This window comes from Pelophylax lessonae, assembly GCF_965119305.1.
Source record: "Pelophylax lessonae genome assembly, chromosome: 7".
In the NCBI taxonomy this organism is placed as follows: domain Eukaryota; kingdom Metazoa; phylum Chordata; class Amphibia; order Anura; family Ranidae; genus Pelophylax; species Pelophylax lessonae.
Window position 1 is genome coordinate 42,412,766 of NC_138774.1, and position 23,111 is coordinate 42,435,876.

The window sequence follows — 23,111 nt, forward strand, 5'->3', positions numbered from 1 at the left end:
TTGAGGATTGACCCCGGGATGTATCTTCTGAAGGGATCAGGGGGATGTTCATATCTCCTCCTATTATTAAATGTCCCCCCCTAAACTCGTTGAGCATATCCATGCCCCTCCTCAAGAAACCATCCTGCTTTATGTTTGGGGCATACATATTGGCTAGTGTGACTTCGGTCTCTCGTATCGTCCCTTTTACAAATAAATATCGGCCATTTGGGTCGCTCAAAACTTGTGTACATTTCCAGGGTATGTTCCTTGATAGGAGAATGGATACGCCCTTCGACTTAGCCTCCCAGTTAGTTGAATGATATACTATAGGAAAAAGATTATTGTTTAACTTAGGGCATTTATCCTCTCTGAAATGTGTCTCCTGTACCATCGCAATATCTATCCTTGATCTTTTCAGATCATCTAACAAAATTCTCCTTTTCTCTGGAGTGTTGAGACCTTTTGCATTAATGGATAAAATCCGTATATTCTCCATTATATAAAAAAAAAAAAAAAAAAAAAAAAAGGGGGGGGGGGGGAAACTTAGGGGGGGAAGGGGGGAGGAACTACTACTACTATAGAGGGGTCACTATATAGCTTCACGCTGGGTTGCTCATCCAATCTATATTGGTTCTTTGAGCAATTTCCTAAATGGGGTTATGTTTGGGTTAGGTTAGAGAATAAAACTCTCCCCTCCCTCTCCCGAACCCCAACACAGATCATTCACAGGGTATTCCAGGCATATATATATAAATAAGATTCATTATTTTTGTATATCTACTTCTCCCGGCCTCAATTTCTCACATTCCTTGTATCTCATTTAGAGGCAAAGGAGAAAAAAAAAAAAATCAAGGATATAAACATTATATTAAAGATAAAAAAAAAAAAAAAAAAAACCCATTCAATTCCCCCTGCAAAAAGGGAAGAAAAAAAAAAAAAATTAGAAAAGAAAAAGTAACGAAAAAAGCAGGGGGGGTGGGAGAAGGAGGAGATGGTTATACGGGGGCTCTCTTCTCCCCTCGTCTCTCCCCCATCCCATCCATCCCCACCCCTAGATCTCACAATACATTTGCCATCTACCATCTACCCCTCCTCTTCTCCTAGTTCCTTGGTAGGTCAAGTATTACCCAATGCTTCCTCCGCCCCTCCCCCCCGCCTCTAGGGCACCCTGTGCTCTGTCACCTTCTTAGAGACCGCTGAAATTGGTCGTATTGTGAAATGTGTTTATATTCAAAAATAGAAGTTAAACAAAAACTGTGCTATTTAATAAATCAGATTATTACCATTATTACCCTTATTACCATTATTACCCTTATTAGTGTTTTATAGGTTACAAAGTGTATATTATACCCAAAAAAAAAAAAAAAAGAGAAAAAAAAAAAAAAAATTTCTAATTGTTGTGTGCCCAAAACAGAAAAAGAAAAAGAAACAACATAATTTTCCCATAATCATAAATAAAAAGAAAAGGAAAACACCTCCACTACCACTCTACACTCGTGTCTCATGTGTTTTAGAATTGTGCAAAAAAAAAAAAAAATATAAGAATATATGATATAAATATAAGAATATATGAGAATACGGGAAAAAAAAAAAAAAAAAAAAAAAGTTCAAATCAATAGTGATTTTGTGCAAAAAAAAAAAAAAAAAAAATATGACCTTATCTCTTATCCTCCTCCCGGGGGGGGGGGGGGGGGGCGGGGGTGTATCCATGTATCCATATACCCTCAAAAAAAAAAAAACATGTTGGAGCTGACTGCTTCAAAAAGAAAAGGGGGAACAGCCGACGAAGGGGTGGGGGGAAAAGAAAAAAAAAAAAAAGAAAAAAAAAAAAGTTATTGAAGAGAGAATTTTGTAATAGCAGTATTTCTTCCTGTCATTTCTTCATTCTCTCGTTCCAATTGGATCCTCAATTTCACTTAGTTCTCTCAGACTTGTCCTTTCTTATTACCATGTCCATTCAACCTCCGTTCACGGGGTCCCCAGTTTGGGTACCCCATTGTTCTGGGGGAAATTGTAAGCCAGTCCTCCACCTGAACAGGTTCTGTACCCAAGAACTCAAATAGGTTGGGTAAATCCGCTGGGGTACGAAGAACAAACATGTCTCGTTCTTTAAAAAAAGTCACTGCCAGCGGGTATCCCCATCTGTACCTAAAACCTTGTTGCTTTGCTCTCTCCAGCACTGGCCGTAGTAATGATCTGCGGTAAAGCGTGGTTTTAGACAGATCCGGGAGTATTTTTATTTTAGCCCCTGCGACTTCCACTGTACCTATGTCCCAGGCTTTCCGGAGGATCTCCTCTTTCTGTGTGTAGTAATGCATTTTACATACTATATCACGGGGTCTGTTGGAGTTTGTATATCTGAACCCTGTCAGTCTGTGGACCCTATCAATTTCCATAGGGGCCGCAGGGTGTGAGGTGGGGGCTAGCACTTTTAAAAAAATGTCTCTCACCTTTTCTTGTAAATTTTCCCCTTCCACCTCTGGTACGCCTCTCAGTTTTAAGTTCCCCCTGCGGCTCCTATCTTCTAAATCTTCCATATGAAGTTGCATATTAATGGTGGCCTCTGATAATGTCTCTGTGGTCTTCCTTATGTCCGCTACTTGGTCCTTTACTTGTGTGATCTCGGTATCTTTTAAAGTAACTCTATCTGATAATTGGACCATATCTTTGCGGAGTTCCTGGATATCACGTTGGTGTGTTTCCTCAATCCGCATTATTAATGCCTCTATCTCTGCCTTAGTGGGCAATGCTTTCAATAAGTCTTTGATATCCAGATTTACCTTTTCCTGCTGAATCCCGGGGTCGGCTTCGGGTTCTCTCGCTGCTGTCCCCCCTGGGTTTGTCATGTTCCCCTCTGGCGGCTTCTCACCTTTCTCTGCATGCTGTGTGCACTGCACTCCCTGCGCACTCTGTTTTGGCTGTGTCCCCACACGTGCCGCCGCCATCTTGGTTTCCGGCACTCCGGACAGCTGCTGCTGAAAGTATTGCTGTATTCCACCACCTGATCTCCTCTGTAGTTGACGCCGGTCTACTACCGAGCGATCGCTAACCGAGCGGGTCACTGGGCGATTCCTGACCGGGTTACTTGTTTGCATGCCGTGTAGCTATGCCGTGTCGGGGCAGTCCGGGAGAGGGGTTAGCGGGAGCTCCTACTCACACGTCCTCACATCTCTTCCTCTCCAAGCCACTCCCCCCGGTTTTTTTTTTTTCAGCCAACTCTTGAGACAGCATCTCCAAGCCCTTCAATGCTCGGGAGACGCTATTAGGGGCAGAATTATTGGGGATGAACGTACATTACGTGGTACCGAACATTACACAGACCCCTCCCCTCTCGGCTAGGAGCATGTGCAAGGAGATTCTGTTCTGCCAGGCTGTCAGTGAGGTGGCATCAAGCTGCTTGGCAAGGCCCTTGACTGCATCCCGTGTGTAGTTGACAAAGCGCTGCTGATTGTAATATATATAGTTTATCCATTATTACAGCTATAAACAGAAAAATGTATTCAAAACTTGCAGCTATTTGGTTTCTTGCTTTAAATTCATCTGGGACACCTCTTGGTACTCCTATAGCATCTATGTATAATGATCTATTAAAACTTCCCCTGGGATGTTTCTCTTGGTTAGCTCGTTTAATTTCCTGCTTAGGGCCTTATCCCATATAGGAACACCTCCTAGTCTGGCAGGGAAGATTAAAAAGGGTTGAACTACTTTCACCAGCGTGCATGTCCCATCCCAGTTTGAGCTCAATAAAGCCCTTAGTTATCTACACACAACCACCAGGTGTCTGCTAACGATTGCGTATGACTGGTAAACAGTGAGTCTAGGAAGCTTCCATCATTCCTAACCTAATATATAGTGTTACAATACCTAAATTCTTGTGCAGCCGGTCTAAGAGTATTATTAAAACAAGTATATAATTTCCCTTATAGACTGTCACACCTACTGGCTTAGTTTTCATTTTAGTCACAGGAAATTTATCAATTTCTGTTTTGCAAATCTCATTGCCTGCTTTTCCTTTCATAATCAATAAGATACATGTCATATTAAAAGCTGAGGGAAAAGGAACAATCACTAGCCTTGGTCTTCCGCTGGAGCACACTACACAGTCAGAGGCATTTGTAGAATTGGCTGTAAACTTCATCCATTCCAACCATTCATTCTTGTCAGAGTAGCTAGTCTCTTTGCTCAATCTATCCTCCGGATGTATCACTACCCCAACTACCTCACTGTCCTGTCTATCTCCAACCTTAGGGAGTGAACTACCTGTAGCGTTGGCAGGGACACTTTGGGAAGGGTTTACCTGGAGTTTGACTTCAGCCCATGGATCAGTTCCTGACTTAGTTATTCCCAGTCTATATACCCCACTGTCCCTGACCTCTGGGTTTCTTATTGTAAAGATAATGCTTCCTTGACTTCCCTTTGCTAAAGAGATCCTTTGATAGGTAGGTATGTCATCTGGAGGAATCCTAGCGAACTGGTATCCCACTTGTGGGGGTCTGTTGTCCACCATACATCCTCCCAGTCACCACATGTCTTTTCCTTCTCACATGTGTGTGTGTGTGTGTGTGTGTATATATATATATATATATATATATATATATATATATATATATATATATATATATATATATATATATATATATATATATATATATATGGTACAAACAATAATCAGAGACTTTCCTTGAGGGGTTTTGTGGTACCCTAGGGACAGCAGAGAAATTATGGTCACCTCCTATCTACCTATTCCTATGTGTTGAGTTCAAAGTGTTACTTTCACTTCTTGTAGGTGAGAGGTGGTCTCTCCTTCCAGGATGTGAATCCCTTTATTTAGAAAAAGAGATGTGCCCCCATTCACAACACTCACTCACATAGATTTGTTTTCTTACTCTAATGATTTTGGGGACACTGCTGTCTTTAGAAATGTCAGGGTCTATATTTTCACTTACTGCCAGGCCTAAGGCCTTTCTATACCGTGTGATGTGTATCCAAGCGCACACTGTGCACACAAAATTTTTTGTTTGAGTAATTTGAGAATCCAAACCCCGCAAATGTCTTAAATGTCTTCTCCACTTCTAGGGATACCATCCCTCCTATTGAGACATGGTTTACCCCATGGCTCAAAAGAGCCACATTCCAGAACAAACCTCTATACAAGAGTGGTCCAGAAAACCCACCTTTTTAGCTGTGTTTCATTTCTAATCTGATGATTGTGTATACTTTTCATCAGTTCTATTCCCTACCCAGCTTACCTTAGATGAAAAATGGGGGATCTGAAATATATCTAATCCTAATGTGTAGATACCTACTTTCCTTTTCTCTTGCTGATTTACCAACTCAGACAATCTTATTTGGCTATGTTAGGGCTGAAAGTATAAAAATATCAAGGCAGGTGTGTTTGTTACTAGGACTGTCAGTCAAACATTCCATAACTAATAATAATGCTTATATAGCCCCTCATAGATTTCTGAACGATCCCTAGTGACCTGGCCTAACACCAAAAGGAAAAATCAGCTTTCCCATTTAGAGTAAAGAATTGGTACAAAAACACCACCACCTATCTCCCAACTAAACTTCTACAGAACTTTGTATCTAAACTAAACAATGTTCAACCATACAAACAAAGGGATACCACACTAGAAAAGAACCATTATATGTATCCACCCAGCGCCAAACAGAATTGAAGAAATGAACGTGTTAAATTAAAACACTGAAGAAGCTACTATAATAAACCAAAATATAGAAACAATATGTATGATGCAATCAACCACACATTAGCAGAGCTTCTAAAAACACATAATTGATAAAATCATAAATGGATATACATCTCTATTTTAGAGTCCTCTGAAAAAAGAAAACAGTCTTTGCAAAACCATTTCCAGTGTTCATAAATGTAGTAGAAGTAGAGATCAGTGTGGTCAAAAGCCCATCAAAGCCGTCACCGCACCTCATGGATGATCACCCCCCTCAAATATTGCACTCACCAGAAACATGAATGTATGTGGCCAAAAAGCACACTCATTCTCCTTAGATAAACTCCACACCTTGGATCGATCCTCTCATCACCTCTCCTCAAGAGTAGATCACAGGAGTAGAGACCAATCAGCATACCAGGAGAAAAAGTACAGACTGAGCGCCGGTTCACACTACCGCGACGCTACTTTAGGTGGCGACCTCCGAGGTCGCGGTGCGAGCAGCGCGCCGCGACCTCGGAGCGGCCGCCACGGACTTCATAACATTGAAGTCTATGGCGGTCGCCTCCTGGTCGCCCCAAAGAAGCTCCGGACCCTTTTTCTAGGTCGGAGCGACTTGTGTCGCTCCTATCAGAACGGGTCCGTAGCTTCCCTATGGGAGGCGACCTGCGGCGACCTGTGAGACGACCAGGTCGCCTCACAGGTCGCCCTAGTGTGAACCGGCACTGATAGTGAAGCCCGTTTTAAACTGTTTATTAAATAAAACTTTACCACCAACCTCTCATTAAAAAAGGATAATGGATCGCCATACTAAAATAAATGATAGTGTAGATAATGTAATGTCTCAAATTTGTTGCAACAAAAAAATATAAATAAAAAAATGCAACATATAGAAACGAATATAAGTAAACCAAAATATACACTATATTCATTCTATATATATAAGGCAGCATCTGGGAATAAAACCGGTACTATAATCATAGCTGTATATATAAAATACCACCTAAATAATATATATATATATATATATATATATATATATATATATATACATATACATACATAACAGTTCATATAATTATTACTACGGTTGAGGCTCCACGATAGCCATCAAACAAACCATAGATTAACACCTGCCAAAGAGTGCAAAAAAATTGGCGTTCAGTATCCTTTCAACAGACAAACTGGCATTACATCAAGCAAAATAATACAATATTACCATACAAGTTAAATATTCATACAAGTAAAATAATTAAAAATCACTGATAAAACAGTTTAAATCCAGTTCTACGTTCATTCCCTTGGGACATAGAGTTTCAGTCAAATAGATCCAACGTGTTTCATTTTTTGACAGTTCCCTTATTCTATTTGAACCCCTCCATACTTGTGGGGTAACTGCTTTGCCCCAAAATTTTAGTCCTGAAGGATCTCTATTGTGCTTCAACCTAAAATGCATAGAAACACTATGTTTTTTAAAACCTATACGAATATTATTAATATGTTCCGAAATCCGTTTGCTAAGTAACCTTTTGGCGCGACCAATATACATTATGCCGCACGGACATTGAAGGGCATAAACGACAAATGAGGAATTACAAGAAATAAATTCTTCTATTTCAAATTCCTTCCCATTAGCTGCGGAAGTGAACATCGTGAGGCCCCTGATAGGTGTTGCGACCTGTCTGCATGAAATACACTTCCTGCATGCGTAAAAACCCTTCATTTTTCAAAACATTTGGGGACGGCTTGGTGGATCCAAAATTTTACAAACAAGCCTATCTGCCACTGGCGGGGACCTTCTGTAAATACAATTAGGACTACTGGGCAGGACCTTTGATAGGACCCTGTCCATAGTCAAAATCTTCCAATACTTACAGAAAATCCCTTCTACCTCCTTATATTGTGCATGGTAGTTGCTGATCAAGCTGTACTCATGTTTGTTATCAGCTAATTTGATGCGATCCTCCAAAGAAGTGTCCTGTGTGAGGCCCTTCACCTCATCCATGGCTTTATTCAATTGGGAATCAGAATAGCCTTTTTCCTTAAAACGTTCTTTAAGAATCAAGGACTGGGAAGCGAAATCAGAATCTAAGGAACAGTTCCTCCTCACCCTCATGAACTGTCCCTTAGGGATATTCCTCAACCATAGAGGATGATGACCACTAAACATCGGTAGAAAACTATTCCGATCTGTGGTTTTAAAATAAACCTTGTTGCTGATCTTGTCCTCTAATAATGAAACTGTGACATCTAAATAGTCAACAGATTGTGTACTCCAATGGAATTGGAGACTAATGTTGTTGTTGTTCTGATTCAAATCATTAGCAAAGGATTTCAAAGAATCTTCATCTCCCATCCAGATAAAGAAGAGATCGTCAATAAATCTTATATAGAAGTGTAATTCTACTCTTTTCATTGAAAACAACTCTGTTCTCCCATTCACTCATAAAGAGATTTGCGATACTTGGCGCAAAACGTGCGCCCATGGCGACTCCCCTTTTCTGCGTAAAGAAGGAGCCCCCATACCAAAAATAATTATGAGTTAAACAAAAATCTAACACCATACCGAGAAAACTCTTCTGAGTGAATGGGAGGTCTTCTCTTTGACTCAAAGCCCAATTCAAGGCCAGCATTGCATCGTCATGTTGAATAGCAGTGTATAACGATGAAACGTCTGCTGTTACTAGAAACACCTGTGATTGGGGGGGTATTTCTACCTCTTTAAGCAATTGAAGAACATTTTTTGTGTCTTTAAGGTATGCTTTGGTGGTTATCACACTCGATTGTAAAAAACGGTCAAGATACTGTCCCAACCGCAAGGTAACAGACCCTATTCCGTTTACAATCGGGCGAGCAGGTGGATTCACTGGATCCTTATGAATTTTAGGCAACCTATAGATGGTAGGGATACGGTTAAAGTTAGGATTTAAATATCTCTTTTTCCTTTTTGGTAATGATTCTAGCTTGATAGCCAAATTCAACCAAATTACTTAAATCCTTCCAATAAAGAGAAGTGGGATCTCTGTCTGATAACATGGTGGTTAACTGAGAGTGGTAAAACTCTTTGGTGAGGATGACCACTCCACCACCCTTATCAGCGGGTCGTATGATTATATCTTTCCTTTCCTCCAGAGATTTAATGCCCTCTTGTACATGCCTCGGGTTAATGTTTTTCTTGGGTGCTAAACCTTCTACTTCTTGCAAAACCAGACGTTTAAACACCTCAACCTGATGATTCGAGGGGATAAGAGGGTTGAAAAGAGATTTGTTTTTCAGGCCACTATCCACTCCTATCGTGGTATTAATAGGTCTTCTTGTGCTGTTTGTTGAAGTTTTCCCCAAAAAATATTTTTTCAGATTAATTTTCCTTATGTATTTGTGTATGTCAATGTAAACACTGAACTTATTAATCGTTTTTTTGGGGGCACATTTTGGCTTAATTGGACTCTTGCTAAATTGTAAATTCCATTTAATCCATCCCCCTTCTTTTTTTGTTGCTGGACTCGATGTCCTGCTCTGCATCCTCTGAATCTACCCATCTTACTTGATGACCTGAATACTGATTTCCTAATCCCATCGGGGGTGCCCTCCAATTTCCTTCTTGAGAGGACCTGGTTGAATTGGGGGGGTCGTCCCCGCCATGATCTGCCCCCCGGCCCCTCCTCCCTCTCTGACCACCCCTCCCTAAAAAAGGGCGAGGGGAGTAAGGGACAAAGTTACCTCCATCATTTGCCAACGGTTGAAATCTGTTGGAGACTTCAACAGAAGGTCTCCATTGTGGGTTAGGTAATGGTTGTCTCACAGGGGTAATTTGAGAATAGTATCAAGGATCACCATTGGCCCTGGGATAAAACACACCCGAGGACTGGGCATACTCATATTGTCCGTTATTCCTATTATTTTTCTTAGTACCCTTCTCATGTTGTATTTGGGGGTTTGGCTTATTCCCTTTTTTTGAGGGGTTTGGTATGTCTTCCACGTCCCCCTTGAGCCCCTCTAGGGGTCCGTGGACAAGAACCTTCCTGTTCCCCTCTCTGTAATAATTCATCCTCTTGAGTAACCAAGGTGGGCTGAGATGAATTATTCCCAGGGTTATTAATATTATTCTGCCACAAATAAACTGAGTTGGTCCTAAAATCCTCTATATCCCTTTGAAATTTCTTTACTTTCTTTTTTTGTGTTTCTTTATCCACCTTTTCTAATTTCTTTTTTTGAGAGGTATTAAAATTAATTACTTCCTCTAGATCTCTAGAAGATAGTAATTGACCATTAAGATCAGCAATCTTTTTGTCAAGCATGCTCATCTTTTTCTTTTTTCTCTTCAAGACTAACTCCTGAAGTTTTAAACCCATAGTATTAAAAAACTCATACCATTCTGCTACAGACTCTGCATCATCAAGTCCATCCTGAGGGGAAACTTCCCATCTGAGGCTGCGCATAATGATCTTTTCTTTTATATATTTTTCGAACGTGGTAATGTCCCACCATGTCCTTACTTGCTTCTCTAATGCGTGTCCTAATTATATAAGCATACTATTAAGATCCTCGGTGACTTCTGTCACTGTCTCACTGGAAAAAACAGTATCAAGGTTCACCTGTCTATTACTTAAATATTGTATAGCATCCATGGCAGCTAGGTTAAAAGTAAATAATGCAAACAAAGGGATACCACACTAGAAAAGAACCAATATATGTATCCACCCAGCGCCAAACAGAATTGAAGAAATGAACGTGTTAAATTAAAACACTGAAGCAGCTACTATAATAAACCAAAATATAGAAACAATATGTATGATGCAATCAACCACACATTAGCAGCGCTTCTAAAAACACATAATTCATAAAATCATAAACGGATATACTGTACATCTCTATATTAGAGTCCTCTGAAAAAGAAAACAGAGTCTTTGCAAAATCGTTTCCAGTGTTCATAAATGTAGTAGAAGGAGAGATCAGTGTGGTCAAAAGCCCATCAAAGCCGTGACCACACCTCATGGATGATCACCCCCCTCAAATATTGCACTCACCAGAAACATGAATGTATGGGGCCAAAAGGCACACTCATTCTCCTTAGATAAACTCCACACCTTGGATCAATCTTCTCATCACCTCTCCTCAAGAGTAGATCACAGGAGTAGAGACCAATCAGCATACCAGGAGAAAAAGTACAGACTGATAGTGAAGCCCCGTTTAAACTGTTTATTAAATAAAAGTTCCCCAAACAATATGCACTTACAAAGTAACAATCAAAGATAGCAATACATGCAGACACTTCACAGCCGATATACCGGCTAGCAGCGTAATCTCACCGCTCTCCGTCCAGCAGTAATCAGTGAGGACAGCCTGCAGCTCAGTCCAGGCAGTAGTGTGGCGTTGTGAGCCGTGTAGTCCAACCCTGACGCGTATCGTCATGTGACTTCCTCAGAGGGCGTGGCTACACAGCACGGGTCTAACCACTATATAGGGCACTCCCACAGGAATGTAACCCTGTGTGTGCCGCTATAAATACTATGGCGTGCGTCTCACATGTGACCCTCCATCTCTAAAGGGAAACATATAACTCCTCATCTTAAAACATCACCACCAACCTCTCATTAAAAAAGGATAATGGATCGCCATACTAAAATAAATGATAGTGTAGATAATGTAAGGTCTCAAATTTGTTGCAACAAAAAATATAAATAAAAAAAATGCAACATATAGAAACAAATATAAGTAAACCAAAATATACAATATATTAATTCTATATATAAGGCAGCATCTGGGAATAGAACCGGTACTATAATCGTAGCTATATATATATATATATATATATATATATATATATATATATATATATATATAATACCACCTAAATAAATATGTGTGTATATATATATATATATACACACATAACAGTTAATATAATTATTACTACAGTTGAGGCTCCACGATAGCCATCAAACAAACCATAGATAAACACCTGCCAAAGAGTGCAAAAAAATTGGCGTCCAGTATCCTTCCGACAGACAAACTGGCATTACATCAAGGAAAATAATACAATATTACCAATAAAATCGTAAACATACAAGTTAAATATTCATACAAGTAAAATAATTAAATCACTGATAAAACTGTTTAAATCCAGTTCTACGTTCATTCCCTTGGGACATAGAGTTTCAATCAAATAGATCCAACGTGTTTCTTTTTTTGATGGTTCCCTTATTCTATTTGAACCCCTCCATACTTGTGGGGTAACTGCTATGCCCCAAAATTTTAGTCCTGAAGGATTTCTATTGTGCTTCAACCTAAAATGCATAGAAACACTATGGTTTTTAGAAACATACCAAGCCTAATGATTAAGCACACAGTCAGTGTGTGAAATGCGTCAACCTTGTCACGATTGTCATATTTGGATGTCAATAAATCTGGATTTTGACTCAACCTGGAGTGCTGCCAATTCCTTTTCCTTTATCAAGTTTTCACGGAGGCGAGCCGGGGCATGCGCCGGTGTGAGTCATCAGGCAAATACACCACCTTGAGCAGTGAGTTCTTGTCTCTTCAATATTTGAGGGGGATGATCATCCACGAGGTGCGGTGACGGCTTTGACGGGCTTTTGACCACACTGATCTCTCCTTCCACTACATTTATGAACACTGGGAACGATTTTGCAAAGACTCTGTTATCTTTTTCAGAGGACTCTAATATAGAGTCCTCTGCAATCATCAGCTGATTGGTCTCTACTCCTGTGATCTACTCTTGAGGAGAGGTGATGAGAGGATTGATCCAAGGTGTGGAGTTTATCTAAGGAGAATGAGTGTGCTTTTTGGCCCCATATCTATATTTACCCCAGTTTCTATGTACATATTACTCATGCATATATGTGTCATCATGTTCTGCATGCCTGACCCAAACCTAGGTAATCAAAGAGAATTGGAGAAACCCATATGCGTGAACTTATCGAATTTCATAATCAATTATGATGAAAATGTAATCAGTGTATCAAATGTGGTCAAAAGATTGCTAAGTGTCAGATGTAACCATTATGTGTGAAACCCAAGTTGGAATCTCTAACTCTTAGTCCCCGTTCACACTAGGTCGGATCCGACTTCGGGGGCGACCTGTGAAGTCGCGTGCAGCGCGATTTGCACGGACTTCATAAAATGTCCATGCAAGTCGCTCCAGGTCGCCCTGAAGTCGTACAGGACCCTTTTTCTAAGTCAGGGCGACTTGTGTCGCTCCTATTAGAACGGGTCCTGTAGCAGTCAATAGACCGCGATGGTGCGTGACTTGTCAGGCTGACTAAGTCACCTGACAAGTCGTACTAGTGTGAATGAACACTTAGTGTAACCCTTTCTGTTTCTGTACTGTGCACACCCCGTGGATTCTGTTTTCCAAAACGTTTGTGCATTTCAAAAATGCCTCCGCCTTACAGGCCGCTGCAATGATTATGACAGAATATACAAAAGTAGATGCTGCCATAATTAAATAAAACACACGCACAGGAAGGACAATACAGAAAAATATAAAATCAAAGGAAAAACTTAAATACCGTCAAAATTAGTCGCTCTGTATACAACCAGTTGTAATAAAAACTATTATTATATTCATATAAACAAAGATGATGCAAGTTGTCAATGGATTCTGTAATCTTCTTTAGTTCTTGGGCATTAAACCATATCCGACAGGCGGATTGAGACTGTTTAGTACTATCTAGAAACTTAAACAAAATGAAAGGTCATAGTAGGTTACCATTACATTTCTCACCTAGAAATAATCAAATAGTTAGTAACAAACATATATCAATCACAAATCATATGGCCATGTTGTTTAATGAGTGCAGTCTTTTCTACCCATGTATAAGGAGCTCATAATAATTAATTATTTTAATTATCACCACGTGGATTTTCATGAAAGGACGTCCATTAAAAGTTGTCAATAATTTACCATGGTTAAAACTCATTCACAATAATCTTCATAGTGTGTTCATTACATTATATAAGGATTATACATCACCAATCACACTGAGTAACTATCACCATCTCTTACTCAAACCCAACTATACAGATCTGGGAAAATTCTAGGAACAGATCTGGTTCCTTCTGCATCAAGAAAAACTCATAAACATTAAAAGACAAAACAAGAGAGACATACATTTTCAGTGAGCATTCATTATTGTCCTATCTTTTACTTGATACTTGGTCACACATTTAACATGTTATACAGAACCTGTCTGGTCAACTAACTTTGTTCAAATAACTTCCATTTTAAAAGAATACACAGTTTTTATCAGTGGGTGGAGCGGTCTCCCTTCCCATGCCCAGTGGGCTGGAATGGAAAGACTAAAGGTTTTAAATAATTATAATAGTAATGCTGCTTTTTGAAATCTAAAGGGTGTTGGCTTCAGTCAATTATTTTGTCTTTGTTTCCAAGTAATCTTAAAGTTACAAGACAAAAACCCACTATTTTAACTAGGATTTTATATCTGTCAATATATTTAAAAATTTGGAAAAAGAGAATTGCGGCTATGTGTACTAGAATTTACACGGGCACCTTCATCCTAGTTAAATTGTAGAAAATACTTTTCAAAGATGTTCCACAAGGCAGTATGCAGGAAGGCCAGCCAGCTGGAGGTGAATGACGCTATACCACCATCCAAGCTGCGTGGTCATCACGCATGCGTTGCCTAAGCAGCCAAGAAAAAAAGGGAAATCCATAGAGGATTTTTATTGTGCCATACAAAAAGTGATCATAGACTCATAAAGAGATTGGATTAAAAAATTTAATTTGTATTCAAAAAAGACATGTTTAAAATTCATCATGAGTATCAGTGGTATGCAGGATATTCACACAGTGTATCAGACAAAAAACATGAACAATATAATATCAGGGTGGAACATGGACTAATATACGGTAACCCAGTAGTTTGGTAATAAAGCAAAATAATTTTTCCTTGTCACATAGTGACAGGGTGGTCCATGTCCCTCCATAAACTTGACATGTTTCGCGGCTAGATACTGCTTCTTCAGAGGTTTGATATATAAAGATAAGCTGTAACAGATAAAAAAGCGTCAGTAACAAATCAATTGCATTCAGGCATAGTGACATCAATACCAAAAATGCCGCCAACAGTGCTGAATCACCACAGTGCCACCATCACCAGGATTGTACTGGGTAGGGAGTGAACCCAGCCACATCAAATAGCCCCCTAGGCGGGTGTGGTGTCGCCAAAAAACACCGCCCAACCCACAGAGCTCGGGAAGGGGGAAGGGAATCGTATAAAGTGTTTCAGTCCCACCTGTGCTAATAACACCAGTTAAATCAAGTAGCAAGGTGCGGTCAATCCACTAGTACTCATACTTGATTGGTAAAAGAGAAAGAAATCCACCTTTGGATATACCCCATTGATGTTAACAATCCTAAAATATGACCATGAATTGGGGAAGATTTTTTGTAATTGTCATAAATAAGTCAAGACAGGTAGAGTGCCATTGTATAATGAAGTAAAAAATGAAAATTCATACCCAAAGAAGGGAAGGGGATTTGCCAGTGATTGGCACAAATCTAGATGAAGGGGCTCCCCAGTGGTCTCCACATCAACTCAAAAACCGGTATGTTTTAACCAGAAAGTGAGATTTCAGTGTAATTTAGCATGTGACTGTAGGCATGCACAAACAGTACTTAGCTCAAAGGGGGAAAAGGACAAGTTAATCCCAAATCGTACTAGAGCCAAAACTCTGCAAGAGGCAATATGAAAGACAGACCATAGTAAGTTGTCAATGATTAAAAAAGTAGTCACAAATAGTCCAGTCATGGCATAAGAGTAATCGCAGGTTACCTGATGGGAGACGCCACATTCTTCTGACCACCGGTAACATCCGAGTAGTGGGCGGCGCTTCTTATGGCCACACAATCCGGCCGCCAACCAATCCCAAGCCGTGGGACTGGCACGGTCGGACCCTCTGTCAAAGTGCGCACGCGCAGATCCTGCGCATGCGCACTGACCGTCATCGGCCGATTCGGAGTACAAGCTCCACGGACCAAGGGAGGCTGCGGAAGGGGGCGGAGGCCTGCCCCATAATCTGTCGCCACCCCTCCTGGCAGAGCACACACGCCTGAAGGGGCCAAAGGCAGCCGGGAGCTCCCTCTGGTGGTCAAGGGGAAATCGTGGGAGTGCACATGTCGGTGGCCGTTCCGGAAGGGGTAAAAATCTGTCAAAGTTGTCACCATGCCTGATGCAAGCCATTCAAATAGATTATCATATATTACAGCCATCTTAAAATACATGTATTCGTTTTACATAATATATGGTGACCACGCACCTTGGATGGTGGTATAGCGTCATTCACCTCCAGCTGGCTGGCCTTCCTGCATACTGCCTTGTGGAACATCTTTGAAAAATATTTTATATATTTAAAAACTTCCCTTACTTTTCAAAGTTTTTTACATTACCTACATTTTACCATCACATGTTACATATACCAATCATTTCATAGCTGTCTAAAAATGAATTCTTCCTCTTACATCTACACAAAACGTCTCACTCAGGAGGCCATACATGAAGGAGAATATACATGCAGGCGAAACTCTCCTGTTCACAATCAGACATTCCAAGGGGAGGGGGGGATTATTTCGCAGACACACGCAGGCACTTCTCTCCTACTATTAAACTCTCATTTATTCTCACACACAAGTAGCAAAACTTATGTTACAAATCAGCCATGCTTACATACACATATATCATACACACGTTACCTCTCTGTCTGAATTCAGATAACATTGTCACATTTACAACAGAAACAACAAAATACATTCAATCATCTTCAACAACCAACATTTTCTCATCAGGGACCAAAATATTTACTGTGTCTATAAACACTCAACTCATCTCTGTCCCTAGTTCCGTTCACATGTATTTTCATCATTGCATTCAGGATCCTTGCTTAGACACCAATTTATATTTCCCATTCCTAAACGTTCGAAAATTAAACGTTCACGGCAAAGATTTATTTAGTCAGTCTTTACTCCTGACTTGTCACTACACACTTCTTGGTCACAAAATACCTACCAAGATACAGTATGCGGACTAATTAGCCAGTCACAAAATATATCTCCTGGTCACTTTGTCCTACCAATATACTTCTTGGTCACAAAAACAACCTACCAAGATACAGTATTTGGTCACCTTGTCCTACCAGAATACAACATATTCCTGTCACTGAACTATCCCAATGGGAAATATAAATTTAGTCACTTACCGAATCCCCTTGTTCTTCCTCACCGGTCTTCCGGTAAACCGACTCTGGACGACTATTGCCCACTGATAAACGACTGGCCTCTTTTTACAACTAATTCAAACCGGAGGACTTTTGGTCGACTTCAGCGTGTCGCCTTAAGTCTCGTTGCAGCCGTCAAAAGTGGGCTTGTCAGTCCAGTAGTGGCTTCCGGTCTCGAAGGACCATAAAAATGTGAGTTTCTATTTAAAGAACTCAATACTGAATTCCGGCAATTTGGAAAACAAGGTAGAACCGTTTTTATTTTCATGCGCATAAAAATAAGTACAGAGTTCAGACAGAGCAAATCTGCCTTGTGTCTCAAATCTAAAAAGACAATAGAACATGAACTTTTTATAGTAATGAATATGTATGAAGCATAGGTGTGTTCTGGGCTGGCCCGAGGTTTAATCGTATATTTCATCCAATCAATGTCCACTTCTTCTTCTGGTAAAGTAACGGTTAACCAGCTGTCTTCATCCATAGCTGACCCATCTCTTAGTCTGATGGCAATCTCACTGGTTCGAACTGGTTACTGTATTTGGAATGTAGCATCCTGTTTCATTATCTTTCAGTGCCGGTTCACACTTCTGCGGATGCGCTGATCACATGTAATTCGGAGCGCACTGCTCCTTCATTACATGCGATCTCCTGTGCGGATGCGAGTTCAGCCATACAAACGCACATGAGGCATTTTTTGAGCCGCCTCAGAATCGGATCGCACAGTGGTTCACACTTGTGCGATCCGATTCTGTGCGAACTTGCAGATCGTACTGCGATATGCGATCGCAACTGGGGGTGTCGTTAACTTTTAATTGACACCCCCTGCGTATCGCATTTGGCAGTGTGAACTGCCAGATGTGCGGATGCGATGCGGGAATACGCTGCATATTCGCAGCGTTCCCGCATCACACAAGTGTGAATCCGGTACTCAAGGTCTTTTCTTCTCCAGAAGTAAGAACACACAAACTCCCCTTTCATGCAGACAAGGGGGATGGGGTGATGGAAACCTCCTTAACAAGAACATTCACTTGAAATAGGTTCATCATAAAGCATCCCTCTAACTACTGCGATTTATATAAAGTATTACTTCTATCTACATTTCTAGGTTCACATATATTTTTACTACGGCTACATTTAGTGAAAGATTCCTGACTCAGCCCATTCTTCCAACACATTCAAATCATATAGTAAGAATATAGTCTACAGTACCTAATGTGCTCAGTAAAGTGATCTTTCTTTTTGCGTGTTTGTTTAGGCTGCTATTATTCCAGATTTATATAGCACCAACAGTTTGCACAGTGCTTTATAATATAAATGGAGACACTACAGCAACAATACAATTCAATACAAAGGGGTTGGGATGGCCCTGCACCTGATTACTCCAGGGACCGCAGTCGGTCCTCAGCTCCCCTTACATTACAACTCTCCTTTACAGAACAGTCCCCCTTTTAAATCAGTGTCCACAGTTCCCCTTTCAAATCACAGCCCCCATTACATGACAGTGCCCCTTTACATTGCAATCCCCTTTATATCAAAGTGCCCCTTTACAGTGCAGCCCCCATGACATTAATGTCATGGGGACTGCACTGTAAAGGGGCACTGTGATGTAAAGGGATGTGCACTGTGAAGACCCCCTGTGATATAAAGGGGACTGCACTGTAATGATTACAGTACCTATTTATAGTGCAGTCCTCTTTATATCACAGTGCTCCTTTACATCCCAATGCACCTTGCAGTCATGGCCCCCTTTCCTCTTACATCACTGCCTTTCAATTTCTGTGTGTCCTCTCCCGGTCTCCCACCCGGCTGCTTATGTCATCCTATCAGCTGGGCAGGGGAGGAGCTGCAGATATGGAAGGAGGGCAGGGGCTGCCCAACTTATCATTTACTAAGAGGGTGATTACCTGCTTGTTAATATGAAAAGATACCCACTCTGTCAAGATCTACAGCTCCTCCCTCCCCTTGCCCTGCTGATAGAATGACATTGTCAGCATGGTGGGAGACCCGGGAGAGAACACACAGGCTGCTAAGTGGCACGGCCATGGATCAGACAGGACTGTCGCAAACTGTGGTCAACGCTTCACTCCTGTAATGTGGCCCAGTTATTAACGAGCCAAGGACTGGTACCGGTCTGTGGCCCGTGGGTTGGGGACCCCTGAATAAGGTACATGCAGAGATCTTTCAAGTATTTTAACTTCAAACTTTGCAACACCGTTCTTGTCACTGCAGACCGTATTGTTAGCAGTTCTCCCCGGTTGCTCCCCACAATACTCATACTCATTTGATGGTCTTATAAATCCTACTGCAGAAGAAAACATCTTAGTCACACCTGTGTATTAGGTTTTAGGGTCCTTGTACACTATGCTGTGCAGGACATACTTTTTGTCAGGAACTTTATAGCCAGAAAGTTCCTTTATGAAAAATTACAGTACTTTCCATACAGTCTGTGCCTTTACACACCTAAAAAATTTTATAGCTCCCACAATGCTAAATATTATAGGGGTAGTGTTTTTGGTACTTATGTGCAAAATCCCTTCATTTGCCTCATTTACACAAGCGATTGAGAGGCAGTAAAACCCTGCAGTTGAGTTGTGTTACTTCCCCTCAACTTTTCCCTATTAGGCAACAGTCGGGGTGTACACATGACGTGGCTGTGATGCTTTACCTCTGGGCCAAGGAAGGAATTATACCTCCTGTTATGTTTGGCAGGCATTACCACCTGCCAAACATGACCTATTCAAGTGAATGGAGCTGTGATGCATCCACCCCGCAACTCTATGCAGTGCACACGGTTGCAGCTCGGTAGTCTACCATTTAGGAAGTGAAAGCAGATGGTGAGGAGGTGATAAAATGCCTCATCACTTCTGATCAAATGCTGTCAGAAGAGAATTCCAAATATGCATTGCTCTTCAGAGAGCAACACAAGTGTAAACAAGACTTTTCTTTCATTTGAGACACCGCTCCAGAATCTTCTTAACAATTGGGGTTATGCTGCCCCCTACAGGAGTAGGGCATTAGGCAGAAAAAAGCTTTACCACGCCTATGGGTCAGTCCCAGGGGATATACTCCCACACTCTGCTATAGGTCTTCAGTTTTTTCTGCCTAGTCGGGACCTAGTTCCTTGCTGGGATAACAGGTCTTAGCATTTTTTTTCTTTTTAAATGGAATTTGTTCCGCTTTTATTTTCTGTTTCTGTGAGAACTACAATCAACTGCTGGACTCAGCGACAGACTGGATATTCTAAATCCTTAAGTTCTTCCCAGACCGGCCAGCGAGTGTGAGGAGGTCTCAGCTCCGCGCTAGGTCAGCGCGTCATAGCCCCTCTGGACGGGTGCTGGCCTGCAAGTTAAACGTCTCGCAAGGGCACATACAACCTGGTCCCGGCCTGAGCCGCAGCGTGCCTCTTGGCCCACAGCACCCAATTCCGATGATACGGTGATCTGCCTGGAATAGTGCCCACCCCGGTTCCATGGTGTGTTAAGTAGTGTCCCCCCCTCTCCCCTGGTGGTCTTTTGGGGTGGACGTGGGCCCCTCCCTGGGACAGTCAGACTCCCAGGTTCCCCTCCCGAACCCCCAGCCCCTCTAAACAGTCACTATGGGTCACTGTGGGTTTCAGTCCCCCACTCTGGGTGTGGTTGTAAGCTGGCTTTGACACATGCTCCTATGGGGGGTTGGCTGTAGTTGCTGCTGGCTGAGCTGCTGATACTGACCGGGCACAACGGGGGGTTGGGCAGGGTTCCTTGCCATTCTGGGGGTTGGTGACTAGGGCAGGGATGTCCTTGGGGCTCCCTGCAGTGGTTGTTGGGCTGGGGGAGCAGATGTTTTATCATTCGTGGGTACGCGCCTCACGCGGCCAGGTCCGGTCTAAAATTTAAGCTGTGGCTTTGCGGCATACTTGGTGGAAAATATGTAAAACGGCCCCTGTAAGAGTGGCTGAAGCCATTGCCTCCCTTGTGGGCATCTACCCTCACCTCCGCTGCCCTGGGTGGTCGGATCCGCTGGGGCCCACGTCCTGGCAGTGGGGTGCCCTCAAAATTTGGGGGCGGCCTCCGTGGGGCTAGCTGACGCTCCCAACTCCCCCTTGGGCATCTGCCGGACTGAGGATCTGTGCTATTTGCGGCTGAGCCCCCACAAGAATTTAGGCCGCGGCTTGTGGCCTGCTGGGCCGTATGGTTAGCTTGGCACCTCCCTTGAACCGGGTGGCACATTTTTAGTGACAGTCTTGTCGCTATTATTGTGTGAGCAGGGGTACCCTGCCTGCGCATCCTTTAAGGGGGGCTATGTTCCATTATGTCCTCTATGGTGGGCTCTTAAGGTGACCCCCTTGTCTTTTGTGGGGTTTCATTAGTGGTCTATTTGTGGACCCTTGGCCGGCGTCCACTTGCGCGATCGCAGTCGGCGGTCTCCCCTGATATGTTTTGGGGTGAGCTTAGTATGTAGCGACCCTACTGGGTCTGTGTCCACGCTCTTTGAGTACTCTGTTAGTGACGAGGATTCCTCTTCTACTGCCGCGCATGAAACGGCACTAGTGGATGCACTGATTGTATCGGTGCGGGCAACTTTAAAAATGGAGGATGCAACTGCTGCTGTGTCAGCGGCGCCGGTCCCCTTTGGTACCCTCAGCTCCCCAAAAGCAGCAAAGATATTCCCTTTTCCTGCCTATTTCGGCAAACTTGTCACGAATCAGTGACCTAAACGCAATAGGTTGATGCCTAAGTGTTTTGCTAGACAGTATCCCGCTAGACAGTATCCCGCTAGACAGTATCCCTTTGGAGAGTCCCTGTTAAAAAAAATAAAATAAAAAAGTGGACAGTCCCACCTGTGGTGGATTCTCAGGTTCCAGGCTGAATCAATCCCACTCTAATCCGATGGAGTCTCCAGTTTAAAAACTCCTTTTGACAGGAGAGCCAAGACTTTGGTCTGACACATGTTTACTGTGGCCGGTTTGGTCCCTAGGCCGGTGTTCATCATAGCATTGGTGTCCCAGACTCTACCGGAGTAGGCAAAGCTTTTGTGCCAGGATCTGGAGAGGTGAACAGCTTACCCCTACCCTTGCGGAGCTCGTGGACCAGTTGGTCCAGGGGTTGCAGTTTTGTCTGTGATGCCTCTCTTGATGCGGCTCCCTTAGTTTCTAGGCTGTCCGTGACACCAGTGGTCCTTCGGTGCATGATATGGATGATATCATTAAGGGTCTTAAAGGGGGGAAGAGTACTCTTCTTCCACAGGCTGCCAGGGGCAAGGAGTCTTGTCGCAGACGTGGGCCCTTTTATTTTCTCTCAGCTCATATGTGGCCTTTTCGTCTCCCCAGGATCTCAAGACGAAGGATTTAAGTCTATCAGGACTTGGTCTGGTAAGCCAAGAGCGGGTTCTTCTAGACCTGCAGACAAGCACCTCTCCTGCCTGAAGGGGCGCCCTCACCCGTGTCTGAGGTGGGAGGACTCTTGGCTTCTTTCTGGACCCATGGACCTCCATGATTCAAGACTGGGTTTCACGAGCTGATTCAGTCCGGCTACAAGATCGAGTTTCGGTCTTATCCTCCAGTGAGATTCTTTCCTACCATCCTGCGTTTGTCCCCGGACTGCCTGCGGGGTCTCTTTGGGGCGTTACAAGACTTTCTACTACAAGGGGTGATTGTTCCGGTTGCAAAATCAGAACATTTTTAAGGTTTCTAGTCAAACCTATTTACAGTTCCCAGGAAGAAAGGCAAGGTACAGTAGCTAACAAAAATGAAACATTTTTGTAAATATTTTATTCTATCTTTTCATGTGACAACACTGAAAAAATGACACTTTGCTACAATATAAAGTACTGAGTGTACAGTAGAACAGTGTAAATTTTCTGTCCCCACAAAATAAGTCAACACACAGCCATTAATATCTAAACCGCTGGCAACAAAAAATGAGTACACCCCTAAGTAAAAATGTTTGAATTGGGCCCAGTTAGCCATTTTTCCCTCCCCGATGTCATGTGACTCGTTAGTGTACTGGGTCTCAGGTGTGAATGGGGAGCAGGTGTGTTAAATTTGGTGTTATCGCTCTCTTTCTTACTGGTCACTGAAAGTTCAACATGGCACCTCATGGCAAAGAACTCTCTGAGAATCTGAAAAGAAAAATTGTTGCTCTACATAAAGATGGCCTAGGCTATAAGAAGATTGCCAAGACCCTGAAACTCGGCTGCAGCAGA

At 42.2% G+C, this 23,111-nt stretch overlaps 1 protein-coding gene and 1 long non-coding RNA gene across 4 annotated transcripts in view; both read left to right on the plus strand.

The window, feature by feature from the left end:
• Positions 1-23,111, plus strand: part of LOC309559445 (class I histocompatibility antigen, F10 alpha chain-like) — a 587,461-nt gene that overhangs the window by 102,571 nt on the left and 461,779 nt on the right. The window lies entirely within an intron of this gene.
• Positions 12,690-13,509, plus strand: LOC309559455. The gene is made up of 2 exons (XR_014225470.1): positions 12,690-12,732; positions 12,998-13,509. It is a non-coding gene; the product is annotated as an uncharacterized lncRNA (long non-coding RNA).